The sequence below is a fragment of the Leucoraja erinacea genome, chromosome 33 (assembly GCF_028641065.1).
Source record: "Leucoraja erinacea ecotype New England chromosome 33, Leri_hhj_1, whole genome shotgun sequence".
Lineage (NCBI taxonomy): Eukaryota > Metazoa > Chordata > Chondrichthyes > Rajiformes > Rajidae > Leucoraja > Leucoraja erinaceus.
Window position 1 is genome coordinate 15,935,094 of NC_073409.1, and position 24,619 is coordinate 15,959,712.

General features: G+C 40.7%; 1 protein-coding gene across 1 annotated transcript in view; it reads left to right on the forward strand.

Moving 5' to 3' along the window:
- Nucleotides 1–3,688: 3,688 nt before the first annotated feature.
- LOC129712749 (uncharacterized) overlaps nt 3,689–24,619 on the forward strand; it is a 36,682-nt gene continuing 15,751 nt past the window's right edge. Inside the window, exons 1-2 of the mRNA XM_055661449.1 lie at nt 3,689–3,813; nt 23,184–23,230. The gene's annotated coding sequence lies outside the window, so the exon portion shown is untranslated. The remainder of the gene's footprint in view (nt 3,814–23,183; nt 23,231–24,619) is intronic.

Below are 24,619 nucleotides of genomic sequence, written 5' to 3' on the forward strand. Positions count from 1 at the left end.
TACACTGACTGCTGAAGGTCAATGTGCTGAAAACCTTTTTGACTACACTATCTACCTTTGATGCCACTTTCAAGGAACTCCTTGATGCACGCCTATTATATCCCTCTGCTCTCCAACAGAGCCCTACCATTCACTGTGTAAGTCCTGCCCATGTTAGATGTTTCAAAATGCAACACCTCACATTTCTCTGTATTAAATTCCATCAAGCTTTCCTCAGCCCATCAGCCAAACCGATCAAGATCCTGCGGCAATTTTTGACAACCATCTTCACTGTTTACAATACCACCCATTTTAGTGTCACAGCTTCCAGCAAAAAGTTCTGTTGCAGAGATACAGTTTTTAGACCAGGTGATTACCTAAGTCAATAACCCACACCAGGGAGTTTAAAATGACAGGGATGAATATGTATTGGTTGCCTTTTCACTGTGGGCTAAGAGCCCGTCCCAAGAACATGAACCTGACCGCTGTACCAAATGCTGGGTAACTGTAGAGGCCACAGTGACCTTATGTCACATTATGACTTTGCTCTTGTCTGACTTCAATCTACATGTTTTAAAGAATAAAAAATAATTTGAAAAGTTCTGATATTTTGCAAACTTTAACTCCAAAGTTGCAGGTTGCTGGAATGAGAAAAAGGTTTATTGTATGGAGCACAAATTTATCAGTGGTTCACATGCTGTTTGTGTGTGGTAACATTTTGCCAGCAGCTTCAATATAGCTGTCGTTTCGGGTTGAGACCTTCACCAAAATGTCGTCTATTCCTTTTCTCCAGAGATGCTGCCTGACCAGCTGAGTTTCCCCAGCATTTTGTGTCTATCTTTGGTGTAAACCAGCATATGTAGTTCTTCCTATACAAATCTTACATATATATCCATTTGAAACTCCTAACGCAAAACAAATTACATAAATTGGTGTTATGTGCTACTGTGGCCCAGTTTACTTGGGAAAACTGGCAATTGCATATTTATTGTTGCTCTATCGAATGTACCTGCAAAAAAGAATGTCATTGTTTTTGTTCATATCCAGCGCACATAACAAATTGACACTTGTATCTGTGCACTCAACAATGTCAATGGGTACCTGAAGCACCAGAGTAACGTATCAAATATCAGCAGTGCTTTTAATCATTCACTCGCTGTTCTTCATTTTCACAATATCAGATGGGGCCTGATCAGATTCAATGCAGTGTAAAATTCCATTTACCAACACTACATTTATAAAGTGTAGGAAGGAACTGCAGATGCTGGTTTAAACGGAAGATAGACACAAAATGCTGGAGTAACCAAGCGGTTCTTCTGAAGAAGGGTCTCGACCTGAAACGTGACCAAATTTATAAAAACCCGCTGCTCACATTTTAACTCCAACTCCCATATTGCTATCATAGTAACTGACATAAACCTCAAATCTGCAATTATTATGGTAATTATTGCATATATTCTTGAAGGTTCATGTTTTTAAGCCAGTATTTTCTAACTCGTCAGCTTTCTGTTTTGCTCTCTAAGCCTCACCAGGCCACACATATTCAATGGAGATGACAATCAACTTGGCTTCAGATATCACACAGTGTCACAAGGAGCACAGGAGGAATGATAATAAACAGAATCACTAACCGTTCTTTATCTCCGAGTCCAACAAATCAGTGCTGCATAACTGTAAGAGTGAAGAGATACAAGTAATATTAATTCAATTTGTTTCTTTCATGCAAAATATGGGACAGCATTAACACTCTTTTCATATCTCAGCCAATGCAAGCAACAAATCAAAGATTGCTGGGCTTATACCCATTATTTTCCAACGTGCCTCCTTCACCTTTCTAAGTCATGCAGGGGGAATGCATATTGATAAAATCTGCCCTCTTGTGTATATCCCAAGTTATGACAAATATTGAATAATTACTCCCTGCTAATGGTGACATCAATAAATTGCTTTAATTATTATTTTTTAAAAATACCCATGCAATTAAAAAAAAAATCTATGAACAATCATATAAAACATTTTTTTTCCATGAATAGGAAGTATTTTTAAAGATGAATCTTTTTTAACAGAACAATATGGCCACAAGTGATTTCAAAATATAAGTGTAAAAAGATGTGTTATATTGTATTTCCAAGGCAATATCATGCACAATATAGACTGTATCCCAAATTAAAACAGAAAATTCTGAAAACATGAGTCTGTAGAAAGAGAAAGAGTTAACATTTCAGGCCCAGGACCCTTGGTCAGAACATTCTGATGAAGGGTCCCAGACCCGAATTGTTAGCTGTTAAATTTAGCCTCAAGGTTAAAAAGAGGCCTCACAGAATGTTATGCATGGCAGTCTTTAAGTGGGTCAGCATGAAAATAACCCATCTCCTTGAAACTAGGTGAAAGGAGGACCCACCTTCAATCATGTATGTAGAGTTGCTACAACCCTGACTGTTCAGATGATTGCTGCCAGGGACTCTTGTGTGGTGAAAATCAGCCTCAAATATAGCACCATGAATATTCTTGTTAATTAGTTGCAGTTCATAATCCCTTTATTCAGTCTAAACAGCAACTTCAGAAAAACACCTCATAACCCTTCGTCCAGTTTCCCACCTCCCAAAAATGTGACACCCAAAACTCAGCTGCAATTTGATGCCATTTTATACATCGTACATGGCTGAAGAATCTCCCAATTTAGTTTAGAGATGAGGCATAGAAACAGGCCCTTCAGCCCACGCCGACCATATGTTATCCCACTTCTGCATCCACTGCCTGCTACATGTTAGGAAATAGGCAACGTTTTGGGTCTGAAGAGGGTTTTAACCCGAAACGTTGCCTATTTCCTTCGCTCCATAGATGCTGCCTCACCCGCTGAGTTTCTCCAGTTTTTTTGTCTACCGACAGCAAAAGCTTAGGTGACGTTTCGGGTCGACACCCTTCGTCAACCCGAAACGTCACCTATTCCTTTTCTCCAGAGATGTTGTCTGACCCGTTGAGTTACTCCAGCTCTTTATGTCCATCTTTGGTTAAAATTAAGATAGACATAAAAAGCTGGAGGAACTGCATCTGCAACTCCTTCCTACACAACTGTAAAAGTTTGACAGGCACTTAACACAAATGAACAAATATTAAAGCTTTCCAACACTCTCGTGAATGTTTTCTCTGTCATCTATACCTACTCACTGCTTGGTGCCTCATCTGTATTTGCAGGGCTTCAGTTGGTGCTTGTGATATGTAATGTGATTTAAATTTGATCCCAGATATCTCCAAGGAGAAAAATTCAATTGGAAAGGAAGATTTTTAAAGATGGTGCGGTTTCTATAAATAAATGAGCTAAAAGAAAATAAACCTGCGAGATCGGTTTTAAGTAAAAATACTCAGCACAAAAGAGAGACCTTCACAAAAGAGAACACCTATTCCTGCAAAAATCCTTTAACAGGGGGAGTGCACTTAATTTAAAGAAACTATGAACGAAAATGGAGAGGGCATACTGAGGGAAACTTGGGAAGGGAAAGAAAAGGTAAATAAACCCCTATGTTTACTCTCTTTTTTCTCTCCCTCTTTCTTTCCCTTTCCCTTTCCCTCTTTCTTTCCCATTCCCTCTTTCTTTCTCCCTTCCCTTCACCCTTCCCCTTGCCCTCTCCCTTCTCTCCATCTCTTTCCTCTCTCCATCTCTTTCCCCTCTCCCCCCGTTTCCCTCTCTCCCCCTGATGCAGCGCTCCACAGGTGAGCCGCTCACACCTGGGCGTGCGGATGGGGGCGCGAGCGTGCGCGTGCGTGTGACGCCGGCGGTCCCGCATTGTGACAGGCGCGCTCACGCGAGGAAGCACCGGGGCAACAGGTGGACAGGTAGGTGTGGGTGGGGGGGGAGGGGCGGGCCGGGCCGCCCGCCGCCATGTGTGGCTGGAAGGCAGGAATGATAGCACTCTGCTTCCTCTCCCTCTATACCCTCACCTGCTTGGTGCTGCGAGGTAGGTGCCCTGATTCCGTTTCCATACCTTGCACCATTAACCCCTTCCCATGGTCTGAAAATGGTTTTCATGTTTCCTGCAACCCCTTGAGAGAGAATAATTTGCAGAACAAGGGGGAAGAAAGAGCAGGAGTGTGGAACTTCTTCTTGTGTATGGCGTGCACAGCCTAAAGTTGTAGGTCAAATTGTTCTATTTGATCTATTTCTTTGTACATTGATTGCATTAGTCAAAACAGGGTGGACCACGTGAAGGTTGCAATCTCAAACCCCAGCGTGGAACTGATGGGATTGTTTTACTGACACAGACTTGATGGGCCGAATGGTCTTTCATTTCACTGCACATCTTGTATGTGTATGTGACAAATAAACTTGACTTGACGACTTCTTGTCTGCCGTGATCTACTTGCTGGAGTTTAGAAGGATGAGGGGGATCTCATTGAAACCTACTGAATAAACAGAGTGGTGGTGGATACATCTAATTTGCTTGAGGTTGAGAAGAATGTGAGTTTATACTACAGAGAGTGGTTGATATCAGAGGAGGTCATGAAATCAGATACACTTACTATGTTTTAGAGGCATTTAGACATACACTAAAATAGGCATTTTAAAGAAGGAAAAAGTTAAATTGGAGCAAATGGTACGGTCAAATAGTTCAGCCTTAATGTGTAATCGAAAAAGGCCACAGCTTCAGAGTAAAAAGATGTACCTTTTGAATGGAGGTGAGGAATTTATTTTGTTGGCGAAGATGAATCTGTGGAGTTCATTGCCTCAGACACAGGGAGGGCAAGATATTGGGTATTTTCAAAACTTAGATTGATGGGTTTTTGATTTTGAAGAGCGACAAAGGTTATGGTGAGGCAGGAGAATCGGGTTAAGGGGGAAAAAATAGGTCGGCCGTGGTAGAGTAGACTCAATATGTCGAATGGCCTAATTCTACTCCTACGTCTTATGGAGTTCATTGCCACAGACGGCTGTGGAGGCCAAGTCATTGGGTGTTTTTAAAACAGAGATTCGTAGGCTCTTGATTAGTAAGGGCGTCAAGGGTTAAGGGCCTGTCCCACTTACGCGACTTTTCAGCAAATTGTCTGCTACCTTCAAGCTCGGGGGCACTGGACTGAAAAACCGCGAGCTGGAACGACCGTCAGCGCGGAACACACACACACACACACAACACATCACAAAGGCGGGGGCCAGGGAAAGTGGGGGAGTGCTGTCTGAAATTCACACTGTGCAAAGCCAAGATGATACCCACGATGAACTGCACATCTTGAGGTTAAAGACGGCTAGCACAGTGTACGGTAAGTCCTTTAAAAGAGCAGTGAGGTGGGAGGGGAGGGGAGAAGGGGAGAGAAGGAGAGAAGGAGAGGAGATGGAGTGGAGACACTTTTAAGAAGCCAGACAACTTTTAATAAGCCCGAGATACACAGCTGTGAAGTTTAACGGGCATTTAACATTACCGGTCGGTTTTCCTTGGTTCTGAAAACTCGTGCTTACGTTTTTTTCCCCCAATGAGCTAATTAAAATGCCCGGTCAGCAAAGGAGATTACCTACAGCTGCCTCGACTACCTACAACGACATGGCGACCCCACTACCACTGCAATACAACTTCAAAAGTATTGATTTTCTCCATGCCGACCAATTTCTGGTTGCAGAAAATTTTTCAACATGTTGAAATATTTTCCGCGACCAAACTGAGGCTGCAAGTAGTAACCACTATGCGGGAAATCCTCTCGACCATGAAGGAGACTTACCAGTGACCACCTACGACCATGTGTCGACTATGCTGCGAGCTTGTGGCGAACGCAGACTCTCCTAAACTCGCCAATAAGGTCGCCTTAGTGGGACAGGCTCTTTATGTGAGGACAGTGAAGGTTTGGCCTGAGGGGGCTGTCTCTATATTACAGGAGGTGGTACAGGAGCCTCAGGCTCACACAAACAGGATGAGGAACAGCTTTTTCAATAACACTATTACACTGCTGAACTTGGAGTCCCGTAGATATCTTTAGTCTCTCCCATTTGTACACAGTATTTGCCTATGTACCAGTTTTGTTTCTAATCCATCCACATTCCACACATTGTTAACCAGTACTCTTTTACTCTATTGTATGCTTATTCTGTATTTTTATTTTCTACTTCTACTATCTTGCACTATGACTATGACCAGGCGCTAAACTGCATTTTGTTGTACCTATACTTGTATCTGTGCAATAACAACTTTTATTTATTTATAGAGCACTTTAAAAACAACCACTGTTGCAACAAAGTGCTGTACATGACTAATCATGGACAAGAAATTATTACACGACAATAAAAACATTAAAATAAATAGTAAAAACAATAAAATTAAAAACATTAAAAGCACTAAAACAGGAGGAAAGTCTCAAGCAGGGTCAAAAGCCAAGAATATAAATGTGTTTAACAATGACAATAAAGTTGAATTGAATTGAATTGAATTGAATGGTGAGAAGCCAGGGGAATGGAGTTAAGGGAGAAAAATAGACCAGCTATGATGAATGGTGGCGCAGAGTGGACATGCCAAATGGCCTAATTCTGTTACTATGTCTTTTGATCTTATGGTGAAGGTAGCATGATAGTGCAAGCTTTTGCTCTGCCACCTTATAGCTCCAGTGAACTTGAATTGAACCTCGCCTTCAGAGCTGTTGGTGTGGAATCTAAGTTTTCCCAGTGATTGTAGAGGTTTTGCAAGTCCCATATCACAAAGATATATTGGTTGGTAGGTTAGATATTGGTAGGCTATAGTGAATTACTCCTAAGGTTGGTGTTTGATAGGAGAATCTCAATGGAGTTGACGCTTACAAGAGAGCGTTACAAGGAAGCGTGGTGAAATGGGACTGTTGGCAATGCCCTGACAGCTGGTATAGATTCAATGGACTAAAGAAAATGTGAAAATATATATGCAGCAATACCATGAATATATCAGTTCTGGGAAACTGAAAATATCACATTTTAGTATTTTTGTAAGTTCCCTCAGTTTGATCCCAGGAGGGCATCAGGTCGGAACTGCAGTTATTCTGGATTAGATTTTCTGACAATTTCTAAAAAGTAGGAGTCCAGGAACTTTGGAATAACTCCAAGGCATCTGCTCCCCAGACTATGAGCCCACGCCCAGCGCCTTGGGACCTGAGTCGTGACAGTTCTTGTGATGTGCACTGGAGAAGTTCCTGGGAACTCATGATTATAGAGCTGAAACTCCGTGGGGTGGTCATCTGGTGTAATCCTGATCTCCTAACCTACCTTGTTCCAGCCCTTACACTTTTTTTTAACCTGCACTTTCTCTGCAGCTGTTACACCATATTCTGAACTCTGTTTATTTTCATCTTTGCACAACCTGTTGCACTTGTTCATGGTTTGCTTATACTTGTGCATGGTATGATCTGCCTGAATAGCACATAAAATAAAGTTTTTCACTGTATCTCCATATACATGACAGTAATAAACTCATAGCAATACCAATCTGGATTATGCGTCTATCGGACTTGAGCATTTGAATTCTAAATGTATATTTTACTTTATATTATTTATCCTGAATGACTGTGCCCATAAAGCACAAATCCATCTAATTCTGGGAACATGAAGAGTTGTGGAGTCAGAGGGAGGTGAGACTATGAAGGGATGTGGATGTGAGGATCTTGAGGTTGGTGAATGCAAAGGCAAACTGTGCTGGCCAGAAGTTAGTATTGAAGAGGATGCCTGCCGGCAGCAGACTTTTACATAAACAGACATTTATAGAAACCAAGCCATTCAGGAGAGGATTGGAAGAGTCAGATCAGGAAATGACAAAGGCGAAGGTTTGGGCAACTCATTGCCTGAGATGAGCAGAGATGTGCAAGGTCATCCAATTAAGTGGTGTCTTGGAAAAGATTCTATAACTGGCCTCGTCTTCGTTAACTCTTGTAACATTATGAAATGTAGCAGTTAATTTACGCACAGTTAGAGCCCACAAAGGGTGGGAAAGTGATTAGATATTGGTTGAGTGCCGTTGGATAAGAGATAAACATTGGCCAGGAAAATAGGTGGAATCGCACTTCAAGTTGTGCCATCACTCATGACTTTACTTCTCAAGTTTAGGATGCTCTATATTGTATTTTGTGATCTTTAGCTTGAAAAGAGCACAAATGAAAACCAGCACCATGGTCTCTCATCTCTCCTCTTCCCCAATATCCTCCTGAGATATTTGTTCCCTTAATTCTGTCTTCTTAATTATCCTGGATTTATTTGCTTCAAGATTGATTGCAGTACTGTCATCTGCCATTGTCCATTTGCTCTGGATTCTCTCAGCTTCTCCACCTCTCTCCATTTAAGGTGATCATAAAAACCTACCTAAGCGTCATAGTTTTGGTCCCTCTCTTAAAGTTTCCTTGTGTGACTTAGTGTCAATTTGCAGTTGTCAAACCCTTATGTGAATCACCTTAGGATATTTTTTGTTACGTTCAAAAGATGTCTGAATTATATTTTTAACTTGTACTCTTTGTTATTGAAGATTACAAATGAAGTTCAAACAAATAAAGATGTAAAATGTTATTTGGTGAAACTGGGTTGAATTGCCCTTTCGAGTTCAACCCAATTTCTGAAAGTAGGAAGTTAATTGTTGCAGTCCCGCAGTGCATATGACAATTAAACACTCTTCACTCTTGACAGTTCAGAGCTACTGCTCACTTGTGAAGTCCAGTTGCTAATCTGCCCTCTCCCATTATATATGCATGGCTCTAAATGGGAAAAGTGGCAGGTAATTCTGAGCACAACTAAACAATCAATCTGACCATCATTGTACATCTTGCTCAGTCTGCAAAAGCCTCCGTTACCATGCTGTGAGAACGGAGAGGTTGAGAAGGAGTTTCTTCCCAGAGGCCATTAGGACTGTAAACTCCTACATCACCAGGGACTAACTTTACTGTACCATTCTACTGTGTTTTTTTTTTAATTGCTGTTTTTTTTTCCTTTTTCCTTCCTCCCACCATATGTAATATGTAAAAGTATATGTGGTTCTGTTCCATTCTGATTGTAGTTTGGTTTTTTGTTTGTTTTTTGCACAAAGTCCGCAAGCATTGCCACTTTTCATTTCACTGCACATCCCGTATGTGTATGTGACGAATAAACTTGACTTGACTTGACTTGTCTGAGGAAGGGTCTTGTCCCGAAACGTCACCCATTCCTTCTCTCCTGAGATGCTGCCTGTCCTGCTGAGTTACTCAAGCATTTTGTGTCAATCTTTGGTTTAAACCAGCATCTGCAGTTCCTTCCTAAACAATCAAACTATTTAATTTGTAACTTCTAATAAATTTCAGATTGCACATTCAGTGACTGTTAAAGATTTATTTGAATGTGCAAGATGTAATTGTATCGTATACATTTTAATTTTCAAAACTCATTCTGAAAACAGAACATCATATTTATTTGTATACTACAAATATTCTACAATTAAGATGCACATTATGCAATTTAAAAATGGAAGTGATATAGATTTCACTGTCGCTTTAATTATTCCCAGTAATAACAATTACCATAAACATTACAGATCTCAACACAATTATGGATCAAGGAACGATATTCATCTGAATTGTCACTGAATGTTGAATGGTCATTGAAATTATTAGCATCTGGAGGTTTGCCCTTGCACCTGGGTTCTGGTCTTTAAAGCTGAATGCCATTGAGAGCATGTAAAATTATACTTTCAAAAGGATTCTAGTTTAGCTGCAACAGTTCATTCCTGCAGTAAAAACTGCTGAGTATAACTTTGAATTAGAAATTGCCGATGCATAGAAAACTACGGAATGAGTACTGGTAAATGAGATTAATGTAGATATGGAATTGATGGTCAGTGGGGACATGAAGGGCTGAATGGTTTGGTTCTGTGCTGTGTGACTCTGAAGGAAACAGGCCATTGTAAGCTGTTTGTAGGGTGAAAATGAGAAGCTAGTGTGACTTGGGTGGGGGAGGAAGAGTGAGAGAGAGTGAGAGAGGGAATGCCGGGGCTACCTGAAGTGTGAGAAATCAATATTCATACCACTGGGCTGTAAGCTGCCCAAGCGAAATATGAGAAGCTGTTCCTCCAATTTGCATTTAGCATCACTCTGACAATGGAGGAGACAGAGGACAGAAAGATCTGTTTTGGGATGGGAAGGAGAATTAAAGTGTCCAGCAACCGGGAGATTAGGTTGGTTCACACAGGCTGAGCGAAGGTGTTCCACGAAACAATCGCCCTGTCTGCGTTTGGTCTCGCCGATGTATAAGAGTCGACTTCTTGAACACAGTAGATGAGGTCGGAGGAGGTGCAAGTGAACCTCTGCCTAATCTGAAAGAACTGTCAGAGTCCCTGGACAGTCTAGGGAGGATGTATAGTGACAGGTGTTGCATCTTCCGCGGTTGCAGGGGAAGGTACCTGGGGAGGGGGTGGTTTGGGTGGGAAGGGATGAGTTAACCAGGGAGTTGCAGAGAGGTGGTCTTTGCGGAAGGTGGAAAGGGGTGGGGATGGGAAAATGTGGCTCGTGGCGGGATCACGTTGGAGGTGACGGAAATTTCGGAGGATTTTGTGTTGTATGCGACGGCTGATGGGGTGGAAGGTAAGGACTAGGGGGATTCTTTCCCATCTCATCTTAAACCTTTGCCCTCTAGTTTTAGATTCCCTATCCTGGGGAATGGATATTTATCTTATCTGTACTCTTCATGCTTTTATAGATCTCTATCAGGTCACTTCTCACCCTGCTATGGTCCAGAGAAAAAAGAGGTAGCCTATCCAACCTTTCTTTTATAACCTAATGCCGCCTTCTGCATGGAAATGTGGCTTTATGCAGTTGTAACATGACATCCCAACTCCTATACTCAATACCCAAAGCAATGAGGGAAAGCTCTCTTCACTACCCTGTTCACCTGTGTCACCACCTTTATCGAACTATGCACCCTGAGATGTCTCTATTCTACAACCTTCCCCAGGGGTCTAGAGGGCAGAGATGTAATAAGAACCTGAGGGGCAACTTTTTCATACAGAAGGTGGTGGATATATGGAATGAGCTGCCAGAGAAATTACCTGAGGCACTAACGATAACAACATACTTAAAATACATTTGGTACATGAATAGGAAAGGTTTAGATGGACATGGGCCAAATACGGGCAGGTGGGACCAGTGTATAGAGGTGGCATCTTGGTTGGTATGGGCAAGTTGGGTCGAAGGGCCTGTTTCCATGCTGTATGGCCATTATTCTACTGTACATGTCCTGCTGGAATCTGGAGCAAAAAAGACACCATTGCAGGAACTCTGTGGATTTGGCAGTGTCTGTGCAGGGAGATAGACAGGCAGTGTTTCAGAGAATGTTCACGAGGAAGTTTGTTTTTTGCTCTTGCCTTTCCAAATACAGGTAAATCATGTCTCTCAAAAACCCCTCAAATAACTTACCCACTTCCGACATAAGGCTCACTGGTCTGTAGCTCCTAGGCTCTTCCTGGCAGCCTTTCTTATATAGAGACACAACATTAGTCACCCTGCAGTCTTCCGCCATCTCACTCTTGATTATCGATGATACAAATATCTTTGCCAATGGCCCTGGCAAGTTCATCCCACAGTGGTAGTTGCCCCTAGTGTTGTTGCAGCACACTAATGTACAAAGAATAATAAATCACGGTCCTTTGTGGGAAAAGCTGTGACTTCATGAACTTGTAGGGCTGACTGAGCCCTTGCAAACCTCATCCGTGAACAAACTGAAGCGGAACACTGAAATGTAAGAACGGCAGACTTGAAAAGATTTGGTCTTGGGTTACTGCCGACTAGTGGTCTTTGAAGCACAAAGTATGGGTAGGTTCCAGGGCACTGACGGGTTCAATAGGCAGACATATTTGTAGCATTTATGTCCTGTTTTATACAGTGAAAATGTTATTGGCTGCTATAAACCCAATGTGAACTTGGCAGCATGAAAACTTTGCCCGGTCTTGTTCTTCACATTCAGCTAGCGTTAAAGGTACGTCTTGTTCACTTCAGATTTTCGTGTGAGTTCACGGATGTTGTACTTTAAAACTCCTGTGAACTCCAAGCCAGAATTATGTGGGAGACTAATTATTTAAGCTGGAGAGATGTAACTGCTTTGTAGCACCAAAAACAAACTTCAAGAGCAAACCTGGAGCCCAAAAGAAAGAGGATTTAATGCTAGTTTACCCTTATAAGCTTGCAAGGAAATTGTTGCAGAAACTGATGCAACAAGCAATGCAAGTTTTTTTTTAATGATATTTGACAGTCAAAGTATATTGTTTGTAACTATCAAACCAACCTATTTAATTTATTTGTGAAGACAGGTTTACACCACCCTCTCCTCCCATCGCCCCGTGCCATGGGGTGATACAGCACATTACATGCTGTGGGTGTGATGATAAGATTTATAGCGACAGGCTCATGTAGGCTCAGGGACAGTCTCATCTAAATAGACCCATGTTGTTGCTGAACATCTACCTTGTACCGCGACCATTTCACAATTAAAGTCAATCGCACATTTAAAAAGGTAAGAAGATTATGTGGCAACTTGGATGAATATGAAGTTTCATACTTTGGAATGTGTTAAAATATTGGCATCCTGGGAAAACTGTGGTTGTTTTTAAACGCGTTCAGCTCCGAACTGAAGTAAATCTTCATTATGCAGAAAGCAACTTTGATGTATGATGATTTTTTGCTGATTTGGGAATCCTTTGCCACAGTATCTAATTTCTCTGCTTTGGAATCTCTTTTATCCTTTTACAGACCTTGATGAGATCACTTCTTAACCTTGTACAGACAAGGGAATGTAAAATCTATCTTCGTAGTTCAACCTTCAAGCTCTGGCACAATGCTGGTGCCTCAGTACTGTATATAACTTTGAGTCATTAAGTTACTGGGCTTTTGAAGGACCTGTGATCCAGAGACCTGAATTCAAATATATATAAGGGCAATTGGGGAATTAACTTTTGATGCAATTAAATAAAAAGCATTGGTGATCAATGAAGTTACCATGTTGTTGTAAGTCATGATTTGGTAGTTTATCCCTAGTTGACAGCAATATACATTAAGGCAGACTTTTCTCATCCACTTCTAAAATTCAATTCCATTGAAATCAGTGTAACTGAACTTTTTGAAGTGAAATTGAACTCCAAGCTGTTAGTGTGACTGGGTGGGGATATTTTTTGTTTATGCACCAACAATGGGAGTTAAAACAGATGTTAAATAGAAATAGAAAAATGTTTAAAAACTTCAATTCAACTTTTGTTGCCTCCATTTAATGCTGTTTTCTCTGTTCTGCCATAACTCCCAGGCAGTATTGAGTTATTTCTCATAGTTTTCAACCATCTTTCTGTGATGTATGCTGCAGAGAAGATCAAACAAGATCCAGTTGATTATAACCATGCACCAAGCTCTTGAATTAAAATCAGGAATTAATATTTTGTATTTTAAAAAAACCCCAGATAAGTTATGACGCAATTAGATCAACATTTGGAAGTTTGAACTGTACAATTATCTTGTGTTGATAACTGACTTATTTTAAACTGCGTAAAGATAGATTTTCAAATAGTCTTGTTTTGTTCTTTATAAAATATTATATCTGTACTTTTAAAATACGAATCAAAAGGTTCGGGTGGAGATTTGAATATTTTTATGGTGCATATACTATTGTTGAGAATGTGAAATGATGTGATAATAATTTAAAGATTTATGGACAGCAGAATTTGCATTTTATAGATTTGTTACAATTAAGAAAAATGTTTTGATGTTACCTAATAGAATTGGCAAGCAGGAACTCAGAGAGGGGAAGTTTAACAGGGCTAACCAAATGCCTTGTGTTATGGTCTGGGAAAAGTTTCAATAGGTTGGCAGAGCATTGGCAGAGCGGTATCGTGAGATAATTTCTGGCAGGACTACGTTGAGAAGTTTAAGTTGTAACTGCTGGAAAGGGTCAAAAGAAGAGTTTGGGGAAGCTACAAAAAGCCAGGGTCAGAGTGTTAATGAATGCTGGTGGAGGTTGGTTGCAGAAAAGGAATAGAGCTATTGAAGTATTTAAAGACAAGTGCGAGTATTTTTATTTTGATGGATATGAATTTATTCAAGACAGAACTGAGGATCTTAAAGAGAAATGCTTGAACAAGGGATAGGTCCACTCCGATTGATGAACAACTGAAGTGGCTTTTCCACTCATTTCAGTTTAGTGAAGTAAATCTAAGAACTGATAGACCGAAGTGCAATGAAAGGAGATACTCATGAGAAAACTGATTACAAGGCAGATGCTTTTCCTAGTTCCACAGCCTTGTCCCTATTTATTACATTGCTGCTTATCCAAAATAAATGGAGATAGGTTGAAGTCCAATGAATGTATTGTTATTTGCTGCACCGATAAGAGCTGCAATTAGGATACAATTGATAGTATATTTGCAGGTCTGGTGAGGTTATGTCCCTAGTACATTAAAAAAAAAACTCTGCCCTTTTAATGAACCTGTGTTCATTCCTCTTCAATTCCAGAAAGCCATTATTTAGGGGTATGATTATCAATGAATGTCCTGCGTGCAAAAATGTCAAATTACATCTGGTACATTAGCAGGTTTCTTTAAACATTTTAATGAAGCTGCCACCTGTTTCAAATTGGTGTTTGCCATCCCCAATTCACCTTATATGTACTGAATGTGCTAGATAGATGAGAAATGGTATTATGGATCTATTCCCAATTATTTTCACATCTGTTCTGGCCAACTAGAAATGCTGTGAAATAGAAATTATAGAGTAGATTGTTTGCACAAGATGTCAGAGCCCAGAGGCTGTTGCTTCTGATACAAGCTTCTCCACAAAATAGATTTGTCATTTAAGCCTGAGCAGGAAGTTAGGAGGATCACTCCAAACCCAGATTCATAGCCACGTTTAATACTCTGTGCATTTCTATAGACTAAATACTGAATGACTCAGATGCAAAAGTGACAAATCCATAACATGGGGTAATATGTAAGCCATGCAGCACAACAGGAGAACACCGATAGATCTAAGTGACTCCATGCCCATCAGATTAGGTCAAAGCTCAGGAATCCTATGACAATTAGTCAGCAGAGACTTGATTAAAGATTTTCATAAATTTGCAATTGAAATGTTGAGTGCAGGTATTCAGCCAAATTGATTCAGTCCACAGGACATCAATAGATGACTCAGGCCACTGTACATTGCAAAGCATATAAGCCTCAGTGATAGCTTAACTGATGCTGAAGACAAGTCCAGAACTACCCATGACCCAAGTCAAGCAGATCAAGCGCAGTTACATTACTAGCATCTACCTGACAATATGCAACATTTCCCAGGCTTGCCATTCAACTATATAATCTACTTCCAACAAGCCCACTCCCAAACATCACAAAGGTGCTAGAAAGAGTCAGTGTTTTCAACTAAAACTTAGTCAACAATTAGCTTGTTTTTTTCTCCCCTTTACCTTGAGATTGACGAGTATTGGGTGGGAGAATGGGCAGGTCCATTATGGTGTTTCATAATGACTGCATGGATCAAAGGCCTTCTCTTTGAACAGCATTGCATTGTCCACAGATAAACTACAGCAAGTTTTTCAATGGAATCATAATTACAGCAAGATTGAAGCACACAGCATTAAAAGGAAGTTGATGTCACAGATATGAAGTTTACTAAGTAACAAGCAACAGATGGTTGTTTCTAAGAAAAAGGTAAATAGTTGTATATTCCAGAGATTGGTTCCATTGCTTTTTGGAACTATATTAATGATTTTGATATTGGGTTGAAACTCACAATTTCTAAATTGTAGACAATTCAACACACTGGCAATATTGTAAACTGTGAATAAGATGTTGTAGATTGTAACAGGATAACAGTGGGCAGGTGGAATGGGTGGATACAAGGTAGATGAAGGTCAGTATGACGAAATGTGAGGTGATGTATTTTGTTAGAGATGAGGAGAGACAATATAGAGTTATGGAGGGAGAGTGGTTAAGAAAGCAGTTAATAAGGCAGACACCATTCTACGCTTTATCAATGGAGGAATAGAATATAAAATCAGGGAGATTATGCCAAATCTTTGTAAGCCACTTATCTGACCTCAACAAGAATATTTTATTCAATTCTCGTTGCCACATTATAGGAAGGATGCAAAATTATTAGAGAGGATCTAGAAATGACTTACAAGGATGATCGCTGTAATATTTTACAAGGGTAGATTAGAGCGGCTGAGACCATTTTAATTGTTAAAGAAAAGGTTGAGTGGTGATTTGATAGAAATACATAAAATAATGAAGGTCTCGACGGAATGGATATTGGGAAGCTGTTACTTTAGTGGATGGGTTAAGGACTGGAGGTAATGATATAAAACAAAGAAGAAGAGAAAATCCAACGTGTGGTTGGAATTTCGATTGCACTCCCTGCTGTTGTGGTCGAGATGAGTTTCAGTGTGTCCTCGAGGAGAGAATTGGATAAATATATGGTAGGGAAAACATTTGCATGATTACAAAGAACATATTAATGATGTGGAAGGCAGAAGTGGAATTAGAGAATTGTGCTGGGAGAGAGTCAACAGGAGATAGTGGACAGGAGATAGTGTGAATAGGAAAATGTTAAGGGACAGATGATGAATGGGAACACATTACAGAAGGTTAGAAAGGATGTAGTTGATGATTTCATCTGACCATACCTTGAAGAAGTTTGAAAAGGGTGTGGTTAATGGTTTCATCTGACCATAGCTGGAAGATTGCACATGCTTGAAGGTGTTACAAATCTAATGATGAAGAGTGATGGCACCCCAGAGATAGGATATCGCACTGACAGCAGATCAGAAACTTTAGCTTTCGGTACCAAACGGCTTACCAACCAGTTGAAATAGAAATAAATTCAGTTCAGTTCCTATGGCCTCTCCTGTGTTGTAACCATTCTATGACTACCTATCACTTCTCATACTGATAGGTTCTCTGAACTCTGAACAAAGTCATTAACCATTTACAAAGTGTCATCTTTACATGGGCAAGTTGATTGAGTGACATCACAAATTCTAAATGCTCTCCCTCTTTCCCCACGAAGTTAATGATCAATACGTTTTCACATTGCTGTAGCAATGCATTATCTTCACCCTCATCCATTACCCTACATACTTTTTGTCTTGATTTTTAGATGTTGATAACTCCAAACATCCCTCATGGATCTCAATTAGCTGAATCATCTCTGGCGTTGTACTAATGCATGGGCATTCTCTGAACATGTCCTCTCAAGATGATATGGGGAGAAGGCAGGCATTGGTTATTTATGTCAGACGATCAGCCATGAACACAATGAATGGTGGTGCTGGCTCGAAGGGCCAAATGGCCTCCTCCTGCACCTATTTTCTATGTTTCTATGGTTTACAAACTCATGACTTCTGTACAGCTGGTACATAGGAACATATTTTGGGAGACCGGAGGGATGGATTTGCCAGTTGTGGGACTGCAGGCATCTACTGCCATTCAAGAATTGCTTTACGGTCACATTTCCAACCTGCAAATTGTTTGGGCGACAAACAGTTCACAAGGACTGAATACAGCCATGTCCTGTGGATCACGTCTACCAATCAATACATTTTGAGTGTTGTATTTCTATCGTTGAAATTCAATCTCTTCTTCCTTCATCACCTTAAATTGCCAGTGCCAGATAGTTCATCATGGACAGTACTTTAATGCTTTAGATTCTTATTCCCCTACGATAGCAACCAAGATAATGATAAGAAGTAGATGATTGAAGTGCAGATTGCAAATGAGATGTAGCTACAGCCATAGAATGCAAGACAATAGGTGCAGGAGTAGGCTATTCGGCCCTTCGAGCCAGCACCACCATTCACTGTGATCATGGCTGACCATCCACACTCTGTACCCCGTTCCTGCCTTCACCACATATCCCTTGACTCCACTATCTTTAGGAGCTCTATCTAACTCCCTCTTGAAAGCATCCAGAGAATTGGCCTCCACTGCCTTCTGAGGCAGAGAATTCCACAAATTCACAACTCTCTGGGTGAACAAGTTTTTCCTCATCTCCATTCTAAATGGCCTTATTCTTAAACTGTGGCCCCTGGTTCTGGACTCCCCCAACATTGGGAACACGTTTCCTGCCTCTAGCGTTTCCAATCCCTTAATAATCTTATATGTTTCAATAAGATGCCCTCTCATCCTTCTAAATTCCAGTGTATACAAGCACAGTCGCTCCATTCTTTCAAACATATGTCAGTCCCGCTATCCCGGGAATCAACCTCATGAACCTACGCTGCTCACCCTCAATAGCAAGAATATACTTCCTCTTTACTCCTATACTCAACTCCTCTTGTTATGAAGGCCAACATGTCATTAGCCTTTTTCACTGCCTGCTGTACCTGCATGCTTACTTTCAGTGACTGATGAACAAGGACACCCAGATCCCGTTGTACTTGCCCTTTTCCTAACTTGACACCATTCAGATAATAATCTGCCTTCCTGTTTTTGCCCCCAAAGTGAATAACCTCAGATTTATCTACATTAAACTGCATCTGCCATGCATCTGTCCACTCACCCAACCTGTCCAAGTCACCCTGCATCCTCATAGCATCCTCTCCACAGTTCACACTGCCACCCAGCTTTGTGTCATCTGCAAATTTGCTCATTACTTTTAATCCCTTCATCTAAATCATTAATGTATATTGTAAATAGCTACATTTGCACCCATTCCACCGAGCCTTGCGGTACCCCACTAGTCACTGCCTGCCATTCTGAAAGGAACCTGTTGATCCCTACTCTTTGTTTCCTGCCTGCCAACCAATTTTCTAACCATCAGTATCTCAAAAATTCAATAATTTACTTAACAAGCCAACAATCTTTGAGCCAACCTCATTCATATTCTTTGTACTCTAGAGTTCTTTAAGGTACCATATTTATTTTTAATGTGGGCTGTGTACGGCCCTGTTTTTGTCACAATGCGAGTCAGAGTAGGCTTATTTTCTTCATGATTTCCACTTGTTGCAAAAAAGATACACATAACATCTGCAATTATTATTTTTCAGCTTTTATAAGGAACTCAAAAGCATTTTTAATTTCCAAATTTAATCTTATTCTTCAAAGTAAGGAGTTGAAAGAAGGAAAACTGTTTAATACACTATTGAATTATTGTTGATGTGTTAACTGCACTTTGAATAGAAATATTTGTATTTTCCATTCAGTGTAAAATTTGGTCAAAAAGATATTCTTTAAATAAGATGGCCCTTGAGTTGTGTGCAGAGCGCACCTTCGTTTCTTGGTAACATGCCAGTTTCAGAAAAACGCTGTCAAATGTCAAAACAGCAAACGATTCCTGTGAGTTTCTGTTCACTTATTCCCACCTCAGCCCAATCCTCATCGTCAGATTAATCCTCTCCCCTCCATGGCGGGAATTAGCAAATTTACCATCACATCCACTCTCATCATGACCAGGTCTTCAGCTAGTCTGCCTTAAGTAATGGAAATTATTAACCTCTGCCTCTGTGCTAAGACCACTTTAAAACATTTTTTTAAAATGAATAAACTTTCAGTAATCTCCCATCATTCCATAGAAGCATGGAAAGTAGTAGCAGGAGTAGGCCAGTCAGACCTTCAGGCCAGCTGTGCTATTTAATATGACCATGGCTGCCTTATTCATTACACATAGTCACTTTAGTATTAAGAATTATATCAATTTTCCTTCTTGAATATGTCTAATGACTTGGCTCCATACCCTTTTGTAATTGAGAATTCCTCTGGTTCTCTATCCTCTGGGTGAAGAAACATCTGATCTTATTTCTAAAGGGCATTAGCCATGTCCTGAAGCTGATCTCTGCTCCTAAACCTATCAATTTCTATGATGTTATGAGACCTCCCCTTCATTATTCCAAAACACCAATAAATAATGCCTAATTGACCCAGTCTTTATTGCTATCCCAATAATTAAATACTTCCTAAGTTAGATAAGGAGACCTAAACTGCACACAAAGCTCCAGAGGGGGTCTGAGCAAGACCCTGAGCAGCGAATGCATGACATCCCTGCTCATGTACTGAAATCCTCTTATTGTTTCCCCGTGTAGTTAGGCATCAACTTTTCCCTGATGTTGCTCCTGGAAAACATATTTTATGACCCAAAATACATTATATAAGCCAATGACCAGTTTTAGGAGATAATTATTTGACAAGCTTAAACCTCATTGAATCAATTAACATAATGGATGGATGTCATAGTGATACAAATAATACATATTAATAATTACTTCTGATGGACTATGGCCATAAATATGTTTAAAAACAATATTCTGAATAATACATTTTCACATTGGATGATTCCATAACTCATAAGCAACAATTAACTTATATTAATATTTATCAATTTCACCAATAAAAATAAATAAATAAATAAATAAATATATTGTCATAGAGTGTGGATCAGACCCTTCGGCCCAACATGCCTCGTTTATACTAGTCTCTTCTCAGATACTTTACTTTAGGCCCCCTTCGGTCGTGGCAGACCATGGGTGTCTCCAGGGTGCTATTCCCTATATGGAGGATGCCTGTGCGTGACTTTGTTTAACGTGGGGAGACTGGTTCACAGACAGTCCTTGACAGATCTTGGTCAGGATCCAGTGGCATGGAGTCCAAGATGACCGGAGACCCATTTCTGCTGCAGCTTTCATCCGCCTTCCCAGCTGTTGAGACGGCGGATGAAGGCTGCAGAGGAGGTCAGCCATCGTCCTCCGCCTGTTCCACTGCTGAGGTCTTGGTTGGACTGCTCTTTGTCCGAGACCTCCCCCTCAACCTTACCGCCATGGGTGGCCCTACCAGGAGCATGGCTCCAGACGGCATCGCTCTCAGGATCTCAGGTCCACACAAGCTTCTCCACCATGACAAGGTGACAATCCACGGAGAAGGATTCTCAGATGCGTTTCACATATTTCATTATTATATGTTTTTGACAGGCAGGAAGATTTGCTTGCTTAAGTTGGTAAGAACAGTAGTCATGAAACAACTTTCCACGATGTTCACAATACAATATATGCAACAACAAGAGAAGATATTGATCCAATTGTTTCTCTTGACAAAGTAATTTTTAAGCAGTGAAACACACGTTATTGAAAAGATAAATTCAATTTGGTCCACAAGACTGGTGCAAGGATATTTTCTGTAAAGTCCTCCCTCCCAGAGGACTTGCCATCATGATGATAAAGGGCTTGGATTTATATCTTCAGAAATGGGAAGATGAACAGGCAATAGAGGTTTAACTGCTTTACGCAGAGGAGAATAGGCTGCCAGAAAGTTTAAGATTTGAAGATAGAATATCACCTTATGGCTACAAAAAGTGTGACAAAATACTTTGTAAATCCGAAATTGTATTAAAAAATACTTGACAAAGCATACCTTATGGTAGGTATCAAGCACTAACTGAGCCAGCAATCTTTTTGTTCAGCTGCCCTGCTGTTTATCAGCTGTAATATGCTTGTTTGCTGATGGAATAGTAGTTCTGAAGGTGTTTATCATTTGTCATTCTTGATTACAGTGTTAATATGTTGCAAGTGTATATGACATTTACTACTGAGACAACCCAAAGAAGTACAAAGAATTGTGTTCATTGTGCTTGAGGCCGTGCACATGTCTTTGGCTCATTGGGAAAATGGCTTAGTTTAGTTTATTGTCAAGTGTACCGAGGTACAGGGAAAAGCTTTTGTTGCGTGCCAACCAGTCAGCAGAAAGATAATACATGACTGCAATCGATCCGTTTACAGTGTATAGATACATGATAAGGGAATAACGTTTAGTGCAAGGTAAAGCCACCAAAGTCCAATCAAGGATAGTCCGAGGGTCATCAAAGAGGTAGATAGTAGTTCATCATTGCTCTCTGGTTGTGGTAGGATGATTCAGTTCCCTGATAACAGCTATTATCAAGGGATACCAAGCTATTACCAAGGCTGAGCTATTACCAAGGGCCGGGGTAATGGAACCATGGGGCTGATGAGCTTGGGCATTTGTGAGGTGCAGGGTGGAGTGGAGTGATGGTTATTAATTGTAAGAGAACCACAGTTGGTTTTGGTTGGATGTAAGGCCCACAGTTAGGGGAAAGGACTGGGGATTGGGAGGACTGGTGTTGTGATTTCTCATAGGTTGAGGGTTGCTGGAAGGCAGAAAGACTTAAGGGCCTGTCCCACTTACGAGGCGACTGCCGGCACCCGTCAGAGGTCGGCAAATATTTTCACCATGTTGAAAATTCAGCGGCGACCAGAAAGACGGTACGACTCTTTGGGTGACTGGGAGACCTCTCACAACCATACAGGTGACCCCCCGGCGACATGTCGCAGGGGTGTCACCAGGGGGTCGCCTGTATGGTCATGAGAGTCGTGGCATCTTTCTGGTCGCCACTGAATTTTCATTATGTTGAAAATTCTGGCGACCTATGACGGGTGCCGGCAGTCGCCAAAAAGGTCACGTAAGTGGGACAGGCTCTTTACAGTGTGTTTGTGGGAAGACGAGGAGCAGGACTGAGAGATGATCACTGGCTGCACATTGGGCAGGGCACCTGGAAATGGCTACAATTGTGTTAAACTCTAGAAAACAAATCCATTTTCAATTGTACAACATCAAAATAAGCAGCTCTATGCAATTAAATTGCTCGGCAATGACAAAGGATTGAAGGTCTGTTTTTAAATCCAGGACACAGCAGATCTCTTGAACAGCAATCCGTTCACCTGCTAGTGAGCCTGCATAATGTAGTGGTCAAACCATCCATCATACAATATGTCCTCGCACTTCAGAAGGGGCATGGAGAGACAGGAGATAGTGGACAGGAGATAGTGTGAATAGGAAAATGTTAAGGGACAGATGATGAATGGGAACACATTACAGAAGGTTAGAAAGGATGTAGTTGATGATTTCATCTGACCATACCTTGAAGAAGTTTGAAAAGGGTGTGGTTAATGGTTTCATCTGACTATAGCTGGAAGATTGCACATGCTTGAAGGTATTACAAATCTAATGATGAAGAGTGATGGCACCCCAGAGATAGGATATCGCACTGACAGCAGATCAGAAACTTTAGCTTTCGGTACCAAACGGCTTACCAACCAGTTGAAATAGAAATAAATTCAGTTCTGTTTACAGAAAGTGAAACTTAGGATTTCAAATTCAGAAATGGAAAGGTGAAGCCTTCGCATCAATTGCAAGTGTGAAGAAGGGTGATGGGGTAGAATTCGGTACCATCAATGAAGTTGTTCCATTTTAATAATTCTAGACATTTTCTTGTAGGTTCATTTCCTAGACTTCGTTCAAGAAGATCAGTACCGAATGAACAAGTAAGTGCCTCGTATTTTCTTTTACCATTACATCCTGCAAAGTTGTACAGGAAAATTACCCTCTGTTGATTTTTCACCATTTTCAAGTATTGGTTTATTATTGTCACTTGTACTGAGTTACAGTGAAAAGCTTTGTTTTGGGCGCTAACCAGGTAGACCATATCATACATGTGTACAGGCAATGGAAAGGAGAAAATAAACAGTGCAGAATATGGTGTTATAGTTACAGATAAAGTGCACTGAAGATAAATTGCAAGCTCCGCAGCGAGGTGGATTGGAAGATCATGAATACATTCATGACATATGAGCGGTCCTTTCAAAAGTCTGATAACAAACAGTGGGGAAGAAGCTGTCCTTGAAGCTACTGGTACGTGCTATCAAGCTCATGATCTTCTGCCTGATGGGAGAGCAGAGAAGAGAGAATGATCGGGGTGTGATTCATCCATAACAATGCTGGCCACTTGCCCAAGACAGCATGATGGAGTCAATGGAGGGGTGGGATTGAGGCTGGTTTACGTGTTAGACTGGGGTGTGTCGATTACTCTCTGGAGGTTCTTGCGGTCTAGGACAGAGCAATTGCCATACCAAGCGAAGATTAATCTTTTTAGGATGCTTTCTATTGTAAGCCTGTTGTGAGTAAAAACATGCAGTCAGAAAAAGCAACATTCATGTCAGGCTTGTTTTTATTTGTTATCACAATTTCAAATCGCAAGTTCGGAATATTGAGAGATTACACAGTTGGTTTAGAAAATGCCTATTTTTTTTTACTAAAGGTGGAAGATAGAAATTGCATTATTACAAATGGATCTATGTACTTGCACAGTTCTTTGAAGAGCTTGTATCGCCAAATTTTCTGAGAAGGTCATTAGGACTGTAGAATGTCCATGCTGATGTTTGTATGGACTTCCAGAAGAAATTACAAGCAAAAAAACCCTACAGAATTAGCAGTAACCATGTGACATTGGTAACTTTCTGGGATGTAAGAGCCAAGTTGGGATATAAGATGTGAATTGGTCAACTCTAGATGTTTGTGGTGGAGTTTCAGCTTTTCACCGTTTTGACATCTAATCAAACAGGTGGTCGAGTGCCCTGAAGTTTGGACAAGTAAGTTGATAGATTTTCGGGACCATCTTAAAGGTGAAGAGAGAGGTAGAGACAATCTGGAAAGTAATTCAAGGCAACAACCATGGTGAACACTGGGAATCCATTCACCACAATAAGCCGGAATAGATAGTTTATATCTAGCTTGTAAATGGCAGTAAGTTTGGAGACAGAGCAAGGTGCACAGGTGCCATTGGGATACTAGTTAAAGTCTCACTGCCCTCAAATCATGCAGCATTATAATTCTGAAACTATCTTTTTTGTGTGTATTCATGAGACATGGAATTA